This window comes from Notolepis coatsorum (assembly GCF_963971535.1).
Source record: "Notolepis coatsorum genome assembly, chromosome: 2".
In the NCBI taxonomy this organism is placed as follows: Eukaryota; Metazoa; Chordata; class Actinopteri; order Aulopiformes; family Paralepididae; genus Notolepis; species Notolepis coatsorum.
The window spans coordinates 105,282,261-105,302,260 of record NC_140166.1 but is presented as its reverse complement, the minus strand read 5'-3'; the positions used below and the strand labels follow the sequence as shown (position 1 = coordinate 105,302,260).

At 46.4% G+C, this 20,000-nt stretch overlaps 1 protein-coding gene across 1 annotated transcript in view; it reads left to right on the top strand.

Annotated features, from left to right (window-relative positions):
• ush2a (Usher syndrome 2A (autosomal recessive, mild)) overlaps positions 1 to 20,000 on the top strand; it is a gene marked incomplete at both ends in the record, with an annotated part of 469,579 nt that overhangs the window by 97,157 nt on the left and 352,422 nt on the right.

The window sequence follows — 20,000 nt, the reverse complement described above, 5'->3', positions numbered from 1 at the left end:
CAACTCAACGCACAGGGTGAGCAAACCGTGGCTTGACCCCACGACTACGCACACGCACAACCCGCATGCCACCAGGGAACGAACGGAAGGAACAAACCTCATTACTGCCCCCAAAATCACGGGGTCAAGAGCAAACTCAACCCCCGTGGCAAGGCCGTAGCAGCAGAGCGCGAAGGAAGACCCAGACCCACTGAAGGGACTGGATCCCCCGGAAAAAGGGGGCCCGGAGAGGTCAATGACGCCAAGCATCAAGACCTCACCAGGCGGTCACTTAGTGACACCGCCCCCCACATCGCCAGCATATTCGGAAGAGCTGGCCCTTCCCCCCACTAGTACGCCGCCTGGCACACTGACCCTGCAACACAGGCAGTCAGCATGGCCGTAACTTGAAGCACTCAAAAGGCTAACTATAGCGGAAGCAGGCAGCGCACCGGGGAGACGACCCCAGAGGGGTCGATCCCTTAAACCAGGCAGCAGGCTTTAGACCCGAGCCTGGAGCACTGCGGACGAGACAGGCGCCAAAGGGGTCAACTGAAACAGCACCCTGGCGGAAGGGGCGTATGCTGGCATTGTTGCGCACCATGACAAAGCCTCCACCAAAAAAAACCCACCCAGAGGGGTCGAGGCAGAGAAGGCTGACACGATTGGCAGACGTCATGAACGTGCAGGGGCACACTCAACCGGGTAACCCAGGACTCTGCTCCAACACACCAGGGAATCAACCACCCTCTTGGTACCACATGCGGTGGTTGTTCCTATAACCCCTCAAGAAAAAACTCCAAAACACACCTGCGGGTATACACTGGCTATATCGCAGTACAAGTGTTTCAGTTTTCAAAAAGGGGTTATTCCAGGCCTACGGGTCAACGAAACACAACTTCAAACCGGGCCTGGTGGCCCGGGAAGCACACAGGGATGCCAGAGGAGGTCCATAAGACCACCCCAACATTCCCCTCTTCGCCATGCGTAAGAGAGGAGCGAAAAGAATGGAGAACCAGCCCCTTCATGATAATGCCAGGTACAACATGTACCCAACAAAGGGTTTCCATAACGCCCAACCCTGTGACACCCGGGCCGACCCGGAATTTTTTCCCCTGAAAAAAGCACAAGTCCCTCAGGGTACCAGAACAGCAGATCTGCGTCCCCGGTGGAAAACGGGTTAACTGACCTGGACCAGCGTGACCAGAACCAGTCCTGTGCCCTAACCACACCGACATCCCCACTCCAAGAGAGGGGGTAGGTACGCGTGTCGATCTAAAACATGAAAAGAGGGCGCCACCCAGACGGTCCCATTCGTTTCCTTTTTCTCCCATTTTTCTATATTTTCTCCCATCCCAATTTTGTATCATCCAATTCAACCCTCCCCTGTCACAAACGCTGTTTCTTGCCTCCCACAAGCCGGCTGCAATGTGGACTAAGTCATACATAGCACAAGTCCCCTCCGGTACTTGAGGTAACAGCAGTCGCATCTTTTCACCTGCGCAGCTCGATCTCTCAGTGGCGAGGAGTAACGCGTGGGAGGCTCACGCTGCCCCCGACACTTCCTGATTCTACTGCGCAGGCGCACCAACCGACCTGTAGGAGTCGCTGTCCACAACGCCCGATCCCCACCCATCAGTTTCCCACCCCCTAATACGGCCAATGTGTATTAGTACGGACGGCCAGCTAAACTGAAAGCAATGTGGAGTGCTGGGCTCAAACAGGCAAGCCCAGCGTCTCCGTCATTCGTGGCGAGCGCCTTGCCCACTACGCCACGTAGCCGCCCAGATGGTCCCATTCGTACCGAGCTCAGTGGCCCACTCCAAGGGCGTGAGACCCCTCTACCTATGTTTTGATCTATTCCGTTAACATCCCCCAGATATGAACGAGAATCCGTCGAGACCTAGTAACAGGCGCTCGGAAGAGAAAACCTCCATCCCAGTTGCCCTATAAAAACGAGCAACCAAGGCGTACCAGCCTCATGCGTGATTCTTATCTGAAACACCCCGAGCCAGCACTATGTACGCGTCGAGACCCAAACACATCAATGGATAGTCTAACAAGACACCAGACATTGTTCCTCCAAGTCGCCTGGGAGAACGACAAGGAGCCGTCGTGCTTCATGTTCTTCCCTCTTTTTTATTTAAAAAAGAAAGAAACACAGACTGACATGAATCCCACGTGACGCAGCTGATGGTAAAAAAGATTTCATTTTTACGTCCCGCCACCCTCGCCACAGGGAGGAGACGGGAATCCCCAGAGAGACTTCCCACGCGAGCTGTATAGATTGAAAAGAAACATTGCAACATTGAGGAGGCACTGAACCAATACACACTCAATAATCGAATTGAATCGAATACACATACAATAGAGCAGAACTCCTTTTTTGAAGTTCTACTCACCTTGACAATCTGAGGAGGAGGCTCTGAAACTCTGAGGAGGCTCCCTCACTGGGAAGGAGAGTCCGAACTCGCAGAAGGCACTTCTCCCTGAGGAGGAGCTTCGTGAGTAGGAGCTCTGACAACTCCCTGAAACAGATCCATAACATGGAACCTGAACAACTCACGGAAGTCTTACCAATAGAGACACGCTCAGTGACGTACTCTATGGCGGGGGAATTTCCGCAGTGCACACGCCCAATTTTTCCGGGGCGTGGGACCAGGAAACTACCCAGTTGTAGATCACAACGACACACACAACCCTTCATCACAACAAAAAATGGCAAAAGTACACTCCTACTACAGAGGAACGTTGTTTTCCATAACGAGAGAAGACACACGTCCTCGATTATGTAATGGCCACAGACCTTGCTAAGCACACATGATAAGTGACCAAACAACCTTTTCTTTAGGAAAAAATTGTTTCTCAAGCAGAAGCACAACCCCAGCAACTTAAGCTGAGGGTTACATCGTATCCCCACAAACACAGTGACACAATATATTGTAAACAAACATGTCTGAGAGGAAGGGGGGGAAGCCCCAGGGAACCGGGGGGTCACCCCTCCTATCTTACCCTTGATACGACCAAGTTGAACAGGTACCCCTGTTAATATGTGAACATGCTGTTCATTGTCATCAGAGGCTGAGAAAAGATTCATTCCTCAATCACATGTCACTAAGCATAGCTTCACAGGTTAACTAACCCTCTTAGTTTTGAGTTCACCCACGTTACAATGTTACATGAACACACATGTTCTCATCACAACTAACCAGTTCATTTTTACACATGTAAAAAACAACGCCGATTTACTATGGAGAGAGAAGCTATACCAGTGACAAGACAATTCACACACAACACGCGTCGTATCCTAAATGTATTGCAGCAACACATGTTTTGGAAACATCGTTATTACAAAACATTTAGAAGGGAAGAAAAGAAGAAGTGTTTAAAGTCCGGTCAGGACTCCTACCTTCACCCTGAGCGCAGGCCGAGAGGACTACAACACTGGTTAATGGGACACAGAGTCGAACCCAGCATCTCCTGCGTTGGTGACGAGGGTATGTCCGCTACGCCACCCAGCCTCCGTTCTCCATGTTGACGAAGTCCTCGCTGGCACTGGCACCCGGGTGTAGGGTCGACTAACTTCCTCTGTCAAAGATGACGTCGTAGTCAGAGTGTTTAAGGCATGTTATAGTCACAGTAATGTTTCAACAGTGTAGCATTAAGCTAACAGCCGTCCGACTGATAGCAACAAGCTAACGTTTACTAGCCTAGTAAACACAACAAGCTAGCGCCGCAGCTAACAGCTGACTGGCTAACACAGTAGGCCACAAACTAGCACGCCAGCTAAGCAGCTATCACCTGAACTGTACACAACGACATAACAAGCCACACTTCAGACAGGCCGTTGTCCAAGTCCCTCCCCATCCTAAGAGGGAAGAGAAAAAGAATGTCAAACACAGTTTTCAAGTGTGATTTACCAGACATACAGCGGAGCCGGCACAATTCCCATCCGGGCTGCAGCCGACTTGAGCATGGAACTCCCGATAATGAAGATCCATGCCCACTTTTCCTCATGCTTTAGGGTGTACTTCCACATTCATGTGAAAGATGGGGCCTGCACGGGACAGAGAAGCATCCGCTCGTCCAGAGAATCCCGGGTTTTAACCAGGTCTCGGTCGCGGCCCACTAGGTTGACCATCATGGGCGTCAGACCAAGATCCTCCGTCCGCCGCTTAAGAAGCTGAGCAGAGGACCCCAGTCCGGGGTCGGCTTTCGTAAAATTGTCAGCTAACCCCCATGGCGTTAACAGACAACTAGCGCTCGCAAGCAAAACAGTACTCACCCAACACGGAAGCAACCCAGTTCCTCACAACAGCCGGTGCCTCCCACAGTCCAGCTGTATGACCGGAGGGTCAATACCCATCCAGCCGCAGCAAGGAGGACTGCAGTTGGGGAGTATATCAGCGGCGCGAGCCCCTAATACGAAAAAGCCGGTGGAGGTCAGAATGATCATCATCTTCCAGACACTCCAGTGACGAAGACAATATCGCCGTATTTTCTCGAAAATAGTGAGAGAAAATAAAGATATAATGTCAACGTATATTCCCGTCTTCTGTTTTCCTCTCAACTTTCTTCTCGTTATGTGGGGTATATACCAGGCACTTCCTTGTGGTGAAAGCGAAGAAGGAGGCGAGTAGGTGACCACACACCTGCGTATGAAGGTAAGCGGATAGGGGTGTGGCCAGACGGATGTTGGTATGTAAGTGAAAGGGTTAACCTTCTGTAGTGTGGTAGTGAAAGAGTTAACCTTCTGTAGTGTGGTAGTGAAAGAGTTAACCTTCTGTAGTGTGGTAGTGAAAGAGTTAACTGATCCAATCGTCTCACAAACTCACTAAAACCTCACAAACACCAGCAACTGAGCATTCTCAGTGGTGTCAGTGGACTCATCCACAGCTATGGAAATGCACTGTGCATTTTTTTTTATTCTATCACAAAGCTGTTTAATCAAATCATCAGCCAGTATTTCAGTTATTCTGGTTGCTGTGCTATCTGAGGGGGATTTGCTTTTGTTTGCCTTCAAACATGGTCTCCATCACTTCAGTCATACATTATTTTATTATGCATCAGAGAATGTCTTCTTGTGTTTAGCCAACACCCATACCACTGAGTGAAGACTTGGTTGCTTTTTCTCGTTGTGATATAGCTTTAACAATAATTCTGCTTGCAGCTTGATATGATGATTTCATTCCATTTATTTGTGTGGTTCTTAGCACTGAATTTTGAGGAAAGGCTGCATCAAAATAACTGTTTTGTTTCATAGTGGCGTTTCAAATATGCCACTCTTCACAAGAGCTACCGTTTCTTGGCATATTAGGCACTGGTTTGGTGCTGGGAGATTGCACGCATATTTTTCAGTCCATTCAGCATGAGCATGCCGTATTTTTCGACTAACTGCCTGCTGGCGAAACTAGGCTACTAGCTACATTTATCTCACGGAGATACTGTAAAACTGGGAACGAGGTTACTAGCTACAGTACCTGCAGATTAGACTACCTCTAGATGTCAACTCTCGCTCTGACTGGGACCCGCTGAAAACCCGCCCTACTCTGCTCTGATTCGCAGACTGTGGGTGTGGGGGGGGGGAAAGCTGACGGGACGCTGAATGTGATTGGATCAGAGTAGCCAGAGACACACAGACAGACAGAGCACTGCTTGCAGAGGAGACAGCGGAGAATTTCGAGGATGCCTGTCATACGCACTGGATATATTTTCCTTCCACTTTACTTGGTATCACTCCGGAATCACGTTTCAACCAAGTCACTAACGTAGCGTTGCTGTCATCATGAGCCTGCGCCCTGCGCTATGGTAGCCTGCTACCCTCCCCGCCTCTCGCTCTGAATGAGGACAGCGGCCTGTCCTGACCAATAGCCATCTTGAAAGGCGTGTTAATAAATTTGTTTATCTGGCTTACTGCTGCGGATTCAAGCCACGCAATAACAAAGCGCAACATTAAAATAAGGACAGCATTAAGTTGCAATAAATCCACTCGAACAAAATTCGTTCACTCATAAAATTCGTGACATTCTAAATGTGTTTTAATGTTGTTTAATGACAATACACCCGAGTCCTGACTCGCGTTTTATGATGAAGGTCTTTTTAATATAGACACTGCGTTTGTCACAAGTTAAGTTGCTGTAACTTATAACGTTAAGATAAGTGTATTATATTTTCGTTCTCTCTGCTAAGAAAGGAGTGCTTGTGTGCTTGTGTGTGTTTTTAACACCTCGTTAAGTACCTGTGATTAATGCATGAAGCACGCACAGACAGACCACCCAGCGTAAAGCCCTCGCCTCTAGTCTTTCCCTCTGCGTGCCCCCCTGTCTCCGGAGGTCTCGTAGTGGTGACCGGAGTGCCGGACGTCCCGCGATGATGTCGGGGAGTTCGCAACCCTCTCTGCGCCGCCCCCTATCTCCCGGTCTCCGGCTGTCCCTGAGCAATGACCGGAGTGTTGAATGTCCCGTGACTAAGACGGGGAGTACGTGACCCTCTTTGCGCCGCCCCTGTGCCTCAAATAGATCCGCTATCAGCTCTATCTTTCAAAATGTTCAGTTGCTATTGCTATTTGCTTTATCTTTAATCTTTCAAAATGTTCAGTTGCTATTGCATGCACTCATCTGTGTTTCACTACACACATGAGTGCATGCTTACCAACTGGCCGTCTGCAACACTACTATCACCAACATCTAAGAAGGGAGATCCCCCCTTGAATGGCCCTTCTAAGGTTTCTCTCCTCCACACTGCCTGTGGAGCTTTTTTCCCTATTGTTAGGTGTTAGTGAGTTTTTCCTTACCTTTGCGTGGGGTATGTCTGGGAGTGCTTACATTCTTTAATTTTTTATTAAAATTTTTTGCATTCATCTAAAAATGTTTGGACCTTATGGTGTTCTTGTTCTGTTCTTGACTTATTGTTATGTTTTCTTCTTGACTTGTTTAAAGAAGACCTGTACGGCCCATGGGGACATTAACGTGTGTTGTCGGGCCTTATAAATAAATTTGATTTGATTTGATTTGATATTGAGACACAATACTGTCGGACAATCTAACAATAATTAACTCATTTACAAGTTGTATTAATGTTTGCAAATAAGGGAACAGAGCAACGACATTTCAAAGCAGTCAAAAAGCAATATTTCGATTTTTTTAGATTTTCTGAAGTGCAAGACGTTTTCGCATTTTCTGACGCTTGTATCTCGCCGGACTAAGTCGGGTTTGATGACGCCGAGTCACATATACACTGTATATGTAACGGTTGTGACATCGTCACCTTAAACTTCGATGCCCCGACGGAGTTTTGAACCCGTGGTCTCCCGCACTGCGGGCAACAACACAGACCGCTATACCAAGAGGTGAACTCACTGCTTTGTAACGTGTCTATGTGTCTTTTAAGGGTGAGAGTGAGTTTAACACATAGCACGGCTACTCGCCCCAGTCACTTCACAACATCAGAAGTCCATCGTGACTGTGCTTCACGGTACCATCTGTTACACTCACCCTCCTTAAACTCACTCCACTCCACCCAAGGCTTCCGGGTCATTCGGCACCAATGTAACGGTTGTGACATCGTCACCTTAAACTTCGATGCCCGAGGGAGTTTCGAACCTGTGGTCTCCCACACCGCGGGCAGCAGCACAGACCGCTATACCAAGAAGTGACCTCACTGCTTTGTAACGTGTCTATGTGTCTTTTGAGGATGAGAGTGAGTTTAACCCATAGCTCCGCTACTCGCCCCAGTCACTTCACAACATCGGAAGTCCATCGTGACTGCGCTTCGCGGTACCATCCGTTACATATATACAAATATACACTGACTTGGCCCGGTACAGGGCCTGTTGGGCTTAAGGGGTTAAACCTGTTTAAAATTATAACTGAACCTACCAGAATTTTAAGCTGAAATCTCCCATAGCTGCCACACTAATCGACCTTATTCTAACTAATTCTAACTCCATCTAATTATCAATCTGGAGTCTTTAGTCAAGACCTGAGTGATCACTGCGCCATTGCATGCATTCACTCTGGCCTCTCAGTAATACGCCCACCTATGACTGTGAATAAACGCTCTCTGAAGACGTTTGTTATCCAGGCCTTTCTACATGATGTGGCAGCCGTGAATTGGGAGAGAATTAACCTCATCCCCTCTATGGATGATGCCTGGTCTTATTTGAACTATTATTATTATTATTATTATTATTATTATTATTATTATTATTATTATTATTATTATTATTATTATTATTATTATTATTATTATTATTATTATTATTATTATTATTATTATTATTATTATTATTATTATTATTATTATTATTATTATTATTATTATTATTATTATTATTATTATTATTATTATTATTATTATTATTATTATTATTATTATTATTATTATTATTATTATTATTATTATTATTATTATTATTATTATTATTATTATTATTATTGACAAACATGCCCCACTGAAAAGTTTCCGGACCAAAAATCGCTATAGCCCCTGGTTCTCCCGTGACCTGGCTGACTTGATCCGTCATAAAAATGCCTTATGGCAGAGAGCCAGGTCCTTTCAGTCTCCTGTTGACTGGCTTGCCTTCTGGCAATGCAGAAATAAAACCACACAGGCAATTATGTCAGCTAAATTAAACAATTTCAAGGAGGAATTATCATCCTGTGGTGCTGACCCCAAGAAGTTCTGGAAAACAGTAAAGTATATGGAAAATAAACTCACTTCCCCTCACCTTCCCCTCACCTACCCCTCACCTACCCCTCACCTACCCGTGACTGATCGTCACTGATAAATCATGTATGGTCTCATTCTTCAACCAACATTTAGTGGATTCATCACAAGTATTTACTGCTCCGGTCCCCAACATTGCTCCATCACACACCCCTCCTCCATCAGGTGATCTTACTGCTCCATCACACACCCCTCTTACATCAGGTGATCTTACTGCTCCATCACACACCCCTCTTCCATCAGGTGATCTTACTGCTCCATCACACACCCCTCTTCCATCAGGTGATCTTCAATATTTGCTCCATCACACACCCCTCTTCCATCAGGTGATCTTACTGCTCCATCACACACCCCTCTTCCATCAGGTGATCTTACTGCTCCATCACACACCCCTCTTCCATCAGGTGATCTTCAATATTTGCTCCATCACACACCCCTCTTCCATCAGGTGATCTTACTGCTCCATCACACACCCCTCTTCCATCAGGTGATCTTACTGCTCCATCACACACCCCTCTTCCATCAGGTGATCTTCCCTTCAATCCGTTTCTGCCTCAGAAGTTTTGGAAGAACTCATCAAGCTGGATGCAAATAAATCTGCCGGCTCTGACAGGTTTGACCCCATGTTGTTTAAAAGTAGCTGGTCACATTATGGCTGCCCCCATTACATACTTGTTTAAAGGGGAACTATTTTACTATTTCTTTCACTATTTGGGCACTTTTACACAATTCCTGTGAGTCTATGGAACACCTCTGTAATATATATATTTTTTTTATTCATTGTTTTGTATTTCTAATCAAGTCCTCAAAAACAGCATTTTTCTACCTCAAGATCTCAAGCCGTTTTGAGCCTGGGCTCCAGGTCCAGGTCCAGCCACTGTGTGCAGCTCATCTTCTATCTCAACATTAACATGCAGCGGTGTCTTTCTGACATCACAAATCATCACATTTTCAAATGACTCAGTTCAGTGAGGGTGAATATTGTGAGAGGAGAATTGGAAGAATGTGCCAATATGAGAATTTTGAGACATAGATCATATTAATATAAGTTCACATAGCTAGGAAACAATGCTAAACACTCAAAAAGGCCATTTATAAGATAGTTCCCCTTTAACTTTTCCATTTGTCTGTCTGTTTTCTCTTCTGACTGGAAATCAGCCATGATCGTCCCCCTTTTCAAAGGAGGCTCTGACCCCAACTGCTACAGGCCATATTCAATTCACTATGAATTGAAAATGGGGGACCCTGATGTAAACAAGACAAATGTCTTACTCTGGTCTGCATCTGTGTAACAGTTAGTAGCATAGCAACCTTGTTCTTAACACTTTGACTGCCGGGACACGTCTTTTCACGTCTTTGCTGGCCATGCTAAAGTTGCCGGGGGACGCTGTACAGCGTCCTTATATCAATATTTCAAAAATCTGCGATCGGATTCATATTCCCCCTCCGCTGGCCTGAGATCCACCAGCAGGACCCACTGAGCTCTCTGGCGGTTCAGGAGCGCCATCTGGTGGCCGATCGGCGCAATCGCCACACAGGATATTGAATAGAGGTTGTCATGACGACCGTAGTACTTCCGGGCGCTCGCTATGGTTCATGGGACTCTGGCTCGTCACGCTACACGGTGATCGATTGGCAATAACTCGATAAACAACATGATTTGGACGTATATACCATTATACAAGCTGGAGATGGACCGGGTAAAAATATATCCCATAATGATAAAATTTCTACTCAACGATGATCGCCCAACGGCGCGCGGAGACTGGGGTGAGTTTTAGCGTGTAACGTTACCGTCTTAGATACTAACTGCTATTATCAACATTTGACCCACATTAGATGATTGGTATAACGCTGCCCACGGAATTATAAACGCCCCCTCGCCCATCCGGTCAACATCAGATGACGTGTAGTAACTTCTAGAAGTACGTCTAGTTGGAATTTTTTATATCGCGCTGATTGCCATCAAACTGTATTTCATCATCAATATAATGCATTTGGGGCTATATATCACGTTCTGGAGAAAGCTGCAGAAAGAGATGAAAACATACTTATACATTAGACCATACTTTACTATGAATATGTGAATGAAAAAGTTTAACGTTGCTACACAATGAACAATACATATAGGACTTTGAATGGGCCCTAATAATGGCAATGTAGCAATAGAATTAAAAAAGTTATAGCCCTGCAAAGAAGGGGACTTTCTCCATAGACAAATAGCGCTGGCAATCTATGGTATATCATTAATTTAACCCAAGGCAACCAAAGTGTTAAAGGGGAACTATTTGACTATTTCTTTCACTATTTGGGCACTTTTACACAATTCCTGTGAGTCTATGGAACACCTCTGTAATATATATATTTTTTTATTCATTGTTTTGTATTTCTAATCAAGTCCTCAAAAACAGCATTTTTCTACCTCAAGATCTCGAGCCGTTTTGAGCCTGGGCAGCAGAACTGTGTGCAGCTCATCTTGTACCTCAACATTAACATGCAGCAGTGTCTTTCTGACATCACAAATCATCACATTTTCAAATGACTCAGTTCAGTGAGGGTGAATATTGTGAGAGGAGAATTGGAAGAATGCGCCAATATGAGAATTTTGAGACATAGATCATATTAATATAAGTTCACATAGCTAGGAAACAATGCTAAACACTCAAAAAAGCCATTTATAAGATAGTTCCCCTTTAAATAGTGTCTCAGAGTTCCAAAGAGCATACAATAATGATGCAACTACTCATAGATCCTTGAGGCAAGAGAGGAGAATAGAGGATGTGAGACAGGATGAGCAGAGAAGAGAGGATGTGAGACAGGAGGAGCAGAGAAGAGAGGATGTGAGACAGAAAGAGAAGAGAGGGTGTGAGACAGGTGGAGAGGAGAAGATATGATGTGAGACAGGATGAGAAGAGAGGATGTGAGACAGGATGAGAAGAGAAGAGAGGATGTGAGACAGGAGGAGAGGAGAAGAGATGATGTGAGACAGGAGGAGAGGAGAAGAGATGATGTGAGACAGGATGAGAAGAGAAAAAATTATGTGACACATGATGAGAGAAGAAGAGAGGATGTGAGACAGGATGATATAAGCAGAGAGGGTGTGAGACAGGATGAGAAGAGAAGAAATGATGTGACACAGGTTGAGAGAAGAGAGAGGATGTGAGACAGGATGAGAGGAGAAGAGATAATGTGAGACAGGAGGAGAGAAGAATATAGGAAGTGAGACAGGCGGAGAGAGGATGTGAGACAGGATGAGAGGAGAAGAGATGATGTGAGACTGAGAGAGGAGGAGATAAGAATATATGATGTGAGACAGGAGGAGAAGAGAATAGGTGATGTGAGACAAGAGGAGAGAGGATGTGAGACATGAGGAGAGAAGAAGAGAGGATGTGAGACAGGAGGAGAAGATAATAAAGGATGTGAGACAGGAGGAGAGATGATGTGAGACAGGAGGAGAGACGAAGAGAGGATGTGAGACAGGAGGATAAGAGAATAAAAGATGTGAGACAGGAGGAGAGAAGAAGAGGGGATGTGAGACAGGAGGAGAGAAGAAGAGGGGGTGTGTGACAGGTTGAGAGGAGAATAGACATGAGAGGAGAGGGGAGGAGGATAGAAGAGAGAGGATGAGAAGAGAGGATGAAAATAGATGATGTGCGACAGGATGAGAGGAGAATACAGGAGGAAAGGAGAGAAGGGAAGCCCAATGGCACAGTGTCATCGCCATAGGGAATGAGTCTGAGATCGCCAAAGTGCAATACCGGCCGCATCCAGCTAGACGGCGGTATCGAGCACCCTTTGTATCTTGGCCAAATGTCTCCGGTCTCACTTTTCCTTGTCGGGCGAGTAGAGCGGTTCTCCCGGTTCCATTGAAGCACGTCAAATATCCCGATCCATATGTTGTGGACCAAATGGACATTGGATGTACCAGATGGCGATCAAACAATTGGAATATTATTTTTGGAATACTCCCGACCACAGGTAAGGACTATCTGACGTCAATTTTAGCTTGATCGTGCAATGCTTTTATACCGATCGGGCTGATAAGCGTTTTTAGTGTTCAATACGAATGTCGTTACTGGCAATCAAATTATCAGAAACGACCCCCCCCCCCCCCCCCCCTTTACACCACGGTATAACAGAATAGAATAGAATAGAATAGAATATAGAATAGAATAGAATAGATCTTTATTGTCATTGTTACAGTTGTTACAACGAAATAAAAAAATGCAACCCTAGGTGCTAGTAAAAAAATAAAAAACAGCCGCACGAGGTGCTTGTTGCCTGGGTGGTGTGGGTCCTTCAGTATTTTTACTGCTTTTTTGAGGCAGCAGAAGTTGTATAGTCCCTCCAGTGAGGGGAGGGGGCAGCCGATGATCTTCTGGGCCGAGTTGACGACCCTCTCGAGCGCCCTCCTCTCTGCGGCTGTGCAGCTGAGGAACCACACATTTATGCAGTAGGTGAGGATGCTTTCCACGGAGCAGCGGTAAAAAGACACAAGCAGGTCTTGTCTGAGGTGGTAGTTTCTCAATACTCTCAGGAAGTAGAGTCTCTGCTGTGCCTTTTTCACTATCGCCGTGGTGTTGATTCTCCAGGTCAGGTCATCCTCCAGGTGGACACCCAGGAACTTGATGACTGAGACTCTCTCCACACATCCCCCGTCTATATACAGGGGCTGTATGTCGGTCTTCTTCCTCCTGTACACGGTGTTACGTTGTCATTTACCTTCTTTAAGCTCGCTGTCGAGTCAATGCACAACAAGGAGACGGCAGTCAAAGTACTTTATAAGAAATATTTAATAAAATAATTACCATGGATGAAATGAAGAATAAACTAAAGTAACGACAGACAAGGACACATACTACACAGACAGGATCAGCATCAGACAAAGGGAAAAGACAGAATACTTATACATGAGGGAATGACGAGACAAGACACACCTGGGTTAATTACAAATGGGTACAGCTGGAGGGGGAAACGATAAGGACTACAAAACCATGACAGGGAACTACAACTAGACACGACACATCACACTAGGAGCGCCTGATCAGGGCACAAAACACATAACACCCCCACACCCGACTTTATGTCATAACCCCAAGGCGAAAATGGGGGAATGAACATAAACAAAAGAAGGAGTCAAGGAACAATAATACTACTAATAATAACACCATCAGCACAATAAAAACGAATTGTACTAACAGCATCTATATGGACGGCCATAACCCCACGCTCACACAATTTCAAACCCCACCCGTATATACTGAGTTATATACCTATACCAGACCATGTCGCTATCGGACTATCATGCCCATGGGCAGTCCCCCCCCCACCCCCACACGCTGGAGGCGCACACAGCTCACAACACCCCCCCAACACGTTCCGTGTGACAGTACAGCCCACAATAAGTCAAGTACACAAATATCAACAAGGGAAAAACAGCGGTCGAGAAATGGGCAGCCCTAATCCAAAATCCCAGATCATCCCTCATCACTCCCGACCCCTGGAAGACAGAACAAAATCATTACCAACGAAGAAGCAAAGCATACATAAGCCCATACACAAGAAAAAATATACAATAGGCAACAAGACAGCTCTGACAGAGATCCACATTTCGTGAGGAATGTCCAGCCTCGTTTCATCTGCGTGGCATCTGCGTGGTAGGACTGTTAACCCTGTGAAGGAGAGCATAACAATTGTCATTGATGTGCCCTTTCTTCCCACAGTGAAAACACACGCGAGTGCCCCCCCCCCCCCCCCCATTACTCGCTCACTAACTCCACCTGCGTCCGCATGTTTTAACTGCTCGCTACTGCCAGAGGCTACCGGTTTGCCACCGGAGCTCCACCCCGGTCTGTCCTCCCCAATAGGGCAGTCAGGCTTGACAAACAGCACCCTGTGTGTTAAAACAAACTCATCCGCAAGGCCTGCAGCCACCGAGCACTCGGCAACCTTCCGTTCATTGATGTACATCGCCACATTCTCGAGCAAACAATACGACTTAAATTCCTCCAAAAGAATGAGCTCCCGCATTTTAGCCAGGGTGTCCACTTTCTCCGACGCGCACCACCGATCAAACAATAATTATTTTTCGTATGCAAACTCCACATAGGTCTGCAAGCTGTTTTTCCCCCGAGCACGGAACCGCTGCCTGTATGCCTCAGGTACCAGCTCATATGCCCTGAGAATTGCAGCCTTGACCATAGCGTAGTCCTGGGTATTTGGGCATAGCGACGCATACACATGTTGTGATTTACCTGTAAGGACGCTCTAGAGCAGCAACGTCCAGTGTTCGATCAGCCACCTCAGTGTCGTGGCTACATTCTCGAACATGGAAAATATTTATCCACACCCTTTTCTAGAAACTATGGTACTAGACGTAGGTACTTAGTCACATCGAACCTAGGTTCCTCAGGATGTGCTGCTCGTGCCTCAATCCCAAGCCTCTTGAGTTCGAGCTTGTGCGTGCGAGTGCGTTCCGCCTCGGCTTGGTCACGGTCGACATGCTCCAACTCATGCGCGCGAGTCTGTTCCGCCTCATGTCTCGCATGTTTTAACTGTTAGAACTTATACTCTAGTTCTAATTTCCGCAGCACTAGTGAGCCATCAGAGACTGGGTCTAACTCCTCCTCGCCAACAGAGCCCTGCAGCACTTCCTGGGCGGTCAGAGCCTCCACAAGTGCTAACCGCTGCTGCTCCTTCCTCATGCCCGGGGCAAGCTTAACCCCATAGTGTTCCGCTATCCCCGTCAACTCCTCTTTCGTGCATACGCCCAACAAGCCCACTGTTGGCCTATCCACAAAGTCTCCTACTTTTACCGGCATCTTTGCGCCACTCAGGAATAAACAGGGGGGGAGAACGAAAAAACAAAACCCCAGGAGAACAAAAAAACGGATCCACCCCTACCACTGAATATGCCCAATCAATCTGTACAAAAGAGAGAAACAACAAAACGAAAAACTAAAAACGGCTTCACCCTATATGTCTGTATAGTCTGGTCCTACCTACTTTGGCCACCGCTCCACTACTGCAGTGCTTAGGGCAGTCCCAACCACCAACCACAAAACACTGTCACTATACATACAAAATATAGAAGAGCACTGGATGACCGCCTAACGCCTCCACACCTAAAAGTATTCGCTGTCGTGTGTCAAAAGAAAACCTAAGCCCATCCCCAAACGTTCTCATCCCTCACTATAATGCCCCCTATGTAACTAAAAGCTAGACACACGCCGGCCTAGGAGGAGCCTGACAGGATTTTTCTAAAATCCCGACCGCATATGGTGTGTCCCCAGGCGACGGAAGGCACCATAAAAAATTGTCCAACTGCCCTAGCTGGTTGAGAACGCTCCTTGTTGGAGAATCATTTGCCAAGGGGGTCCAAAACATGGGCCACACACACGACACTGCCAACCATACTCACAGTGTGGATCAAGCCTAGCGGCCACTACCAATTCGTTTGCTCAAACCAGTTTGGCCCGAGCCCCCATGTTACGTTGTCATTGACCTTCTTTAAGCTCGCTGTCGAGTCAATGCAACACAACAAGGAGATGGCAGTCAAAGTACGTTATAAGAAATATTTAATAAAATAATTACCATGGATGAAATGAAGAATAAACTAAAGTAACGACAGACAAGGACACATACTACACAGACAGGATCAGCATCAGACAAAGGGAAAAGACAGAATACTTATACATGAGGGAATGACGAGACAAGACACACCTGGGTTAATTACAAATGGGTACAGCTGGAGGAGGAAACGATAAGGACTACAAAACCACGACAGGGAACTACAACTAGACACGACACATCACACTAGGAGCGCCTGATCAGGGCACAAAACACATAACACACAGGAACGTATGGATGGAAAAATTCATTCTTTTTCACATGTTGAACGATAGATAGGTGATGTGAAATGGGCCATAGTATAGTATCCATAGCTATAATATAGAATATAGTTATAGCTCTACAAACAAGGTGACAGGCTCCGTCTAATAGCTGGCGCTGAATGAGTTAATAACCACAGCGTAAATGTGCCTAAAGTCAAGACTGCATGATTAAAAACGATGGTTCGAACGTCTGTTCGAAAAACCCTGGCGAAGTTCGAATCCCAAAAAAAGGCTTTGGGGACAGCTCTAGTGAGTGAATGGGCGAATGTGAGGTATAAGTTGTAAAGCGATTTGGATAAAAGTGCTATATGAATCCATGCCTATACTACTACCCACTATGCTAATGTGTCTATACTACTATGCACTCAAGTGAATGACGCAGCTCGGAACTGCTAGGGTTATTATCACAGCAATGGAATTACAGCTCTAAATTTGGGCAATGATACACACATATGTACACACACACACACACACACACACACACACACACACACACACACACACACACACACACACACACACACACACACACACACAGGGCCGCCTGGGAGAAATACGAGGCCCTGTGCGAGATTTAAACGCGACCCCCCCCCCCCCCCCCCCCCAAAAGGTAAAAAAAAAAAAAAATATATATATATATATATATATATATAATTATTATTATTTTTTTTTTTTTTCATACAGTCAACATATTCTTAAATAATAGCGCTGCCCGAGGCTGGGCATGATACAGTCAACATATAGCAAGAGAGAGAGCGAGAGAGAGCTCCCGTTCTACAGTCAATATACAGTGTACAGAGAGAGAGAGAGAGAGAGAGAGAGAGAGAGAGAGAGAGAGAGAGAGAGAGAGAGCGAGAGAGACATTGGAAAGAAATTGAAATGCTATTTGGCCCTAAACAGAGAGTACACAGTGGCAGAATACCTGAGCACTGTGACTGAAGATCCTTGACTAGGTACAGACTCAGCGAGCACAGCCTAGCCATCGAGAAAGGCCGCCATAGGCAGACTGTGTGTGTTAGAAAGAGAGAGAGAGAGAGAGAGAGAGAGAGCATGTGTGTGTGTGTGTTAGAGAGAGAGAGCATGTCTGTGTGTCGTGTGTGTGTGTGTGTTAGAGAGAGAGCATGTATGAGAGAGAGATAAGCAAAGATGAGCCCCTAAAGGATATTCAACTTTTAATGGAAGAACAAAACAGAAGGAAAAGATAACTTCACAAAGGCAACATGAATATACATAGATCCAAAAGGACAAAGATCAACACTTAAATCCAAAGAGAAGAGGGTCTATACCAGAGAAAACAAAGTAGCAAGGAGCCAAGGGCCGACATCAGCTAAATAGGCTAACTGCAAATAGAGTAGCCAGGTACTGACACCAGGCCACACACAGCTTTGGCCAACGCTACCCAAGCTACACAAACGACCAAGACAATTCACACACAGCACATGTCGTATCTCCAAATGTTGTGAAGTAACATATGTTTTGCCTGGAAAAAAACATCGTTATTAACAAAACATTCGGGAGGGGAAGGAAGGAAGAGTGGGGTAATGTCCAATGGACATCTTACCTGCACCAAGGAACGCAGGGCGAAAGGCCGCAACACAGGTCTCCACGTTGACCAAAGGCCTCTCGCTGGCGGGACAAAAAGAAGCTATGGCCGGAGCCTTGTCATGGTGCAGGCCCGACTACATCTTCTGTCAAAGATGATGTCGTAGTCAGAGTGCCAGGGCCCCCTGCTATTCTCACAGCTAATGTCAATGGTCGTAGCACAAGCTAACAGCTAACTCTAGGCTAACTGATAGCATCAAACTAACGTTCCCAGCCGAGCGCAGCCGGCAGCTAACGTTGTAGCTAAACAGCTAACTGGCTAACAGTTAGCTCAACCCGGCTATCGCTAACCATTAGCTAACGCAGAAGCAAGCTATGCGGCTACCACTGAAAAACTGTACAGCGTGAGAAAAGCAATACAGGCCAACACTTCAGACAGCCGCTGTGTTTTCCTCTTCTCATACGAAAAGAGAAGGGAAAAAGAAGGCAATACACGTCCCACTACAGAGTGGTGTTTACCATAGTGGTGCCGGCAACAAGTCCAGGCCACACACCGTTAGCTACTAGTACTACAACAGCTAGTCGGCCCGTTTGGCTCCCGAGAGAGAGAGAGAGAGAGAGAGAGAGAGAGAGAGAGAGAGAGATATCCACGGCGGGAATAGAATAGAGTGCATTAAAAACTCACCAAACGTCCAAGAGGATGGAGACAACCGCGTGGAGTTGACGAAGTTCATCTGCCGAACGACCATCCTCTTCATCTTGGCATAACAATGCTGCACGCGCTGTCTCTAGGTTAGCTAACGCTAGTTAGCCTTTAGCTAAGCTAGCTACTAGCCGACATCATCATGGCTATATCCCGACTGAACCACACGTTAGCACTCAATATTATAACGTAGCTAAAGCTAACTAGCTGTCCCTGTCTTTAGCCGGGATGGCTAGCCTGACTGAACTGTCTAACATGCAACAACTTTCATCTTCAGTCCATCTGCCGAACGATGTCCTCTTCATCTTGGCTGGCATAACCTCCAATGCTGCACGCGCGAAATAGTCAGACGCTAGTGATGGGTCAGTCATGAGCGACTCGTTCATAAGAGCCGATTCATTTCCGTGAGCGTGAGTCGAATCGCTCACGTCTGGCAATGAGTCGGTTCACGCCCCCCCCCCCCCCCCCCCCCTCTTCTCATACGAAAAGAGAAGGGAAAAAGAAGGCAATACACGTCCCACTACAGAGTGGTGTTTACCATAGTGGTGCCGGCAACAAGTCCAGGCCACACACCGTTAGCTACTAGTACTACAACAGCTAGTCGGCCCGTTTGGCTCCCGAGAGAGAGAGAGAGAGAGAGAGAGAGAGAGAGAGAGAGAGAGAGAGAGAGAGATATCCACGGCGGGAATAGAATAGAGTGCATTAAAAACTCACCAAACGTCCAAGAAGATGGAGACAACCGCGTGGAGTTGACGAAGTTCATCTGCCGAACGACCATCCTCTTCATCTTGGCATAACAATGCTGCACGCGCTGTCTCTAGGTTAGCTAACGCTAGTTAGCCTTTAGCTAAGCTAGCTACTAGCCGACATCATCATGGCTATATCCCGACTGAACCACACGTTAGCACTCAATATTATAACGTAGCTAAAGCTAACTAGCTGTCCCTGTCTTTAGCCGGGATGGCTAGCCTGACTGAACTGTCTAACATACAACAACTTTCATCTTCAGTCCATCTGCCGAACGATGTCCTCTTCATCTTGGCTGGCATAACCTCCAATGCTGCACGCGCGAAATAGTCAGACGCTAGTGATGGGTCAGTCATGAGCGACTCGTTCATAAGAGCCGATTAATTTCCGTGAGCGTGAGTCGAATCGCT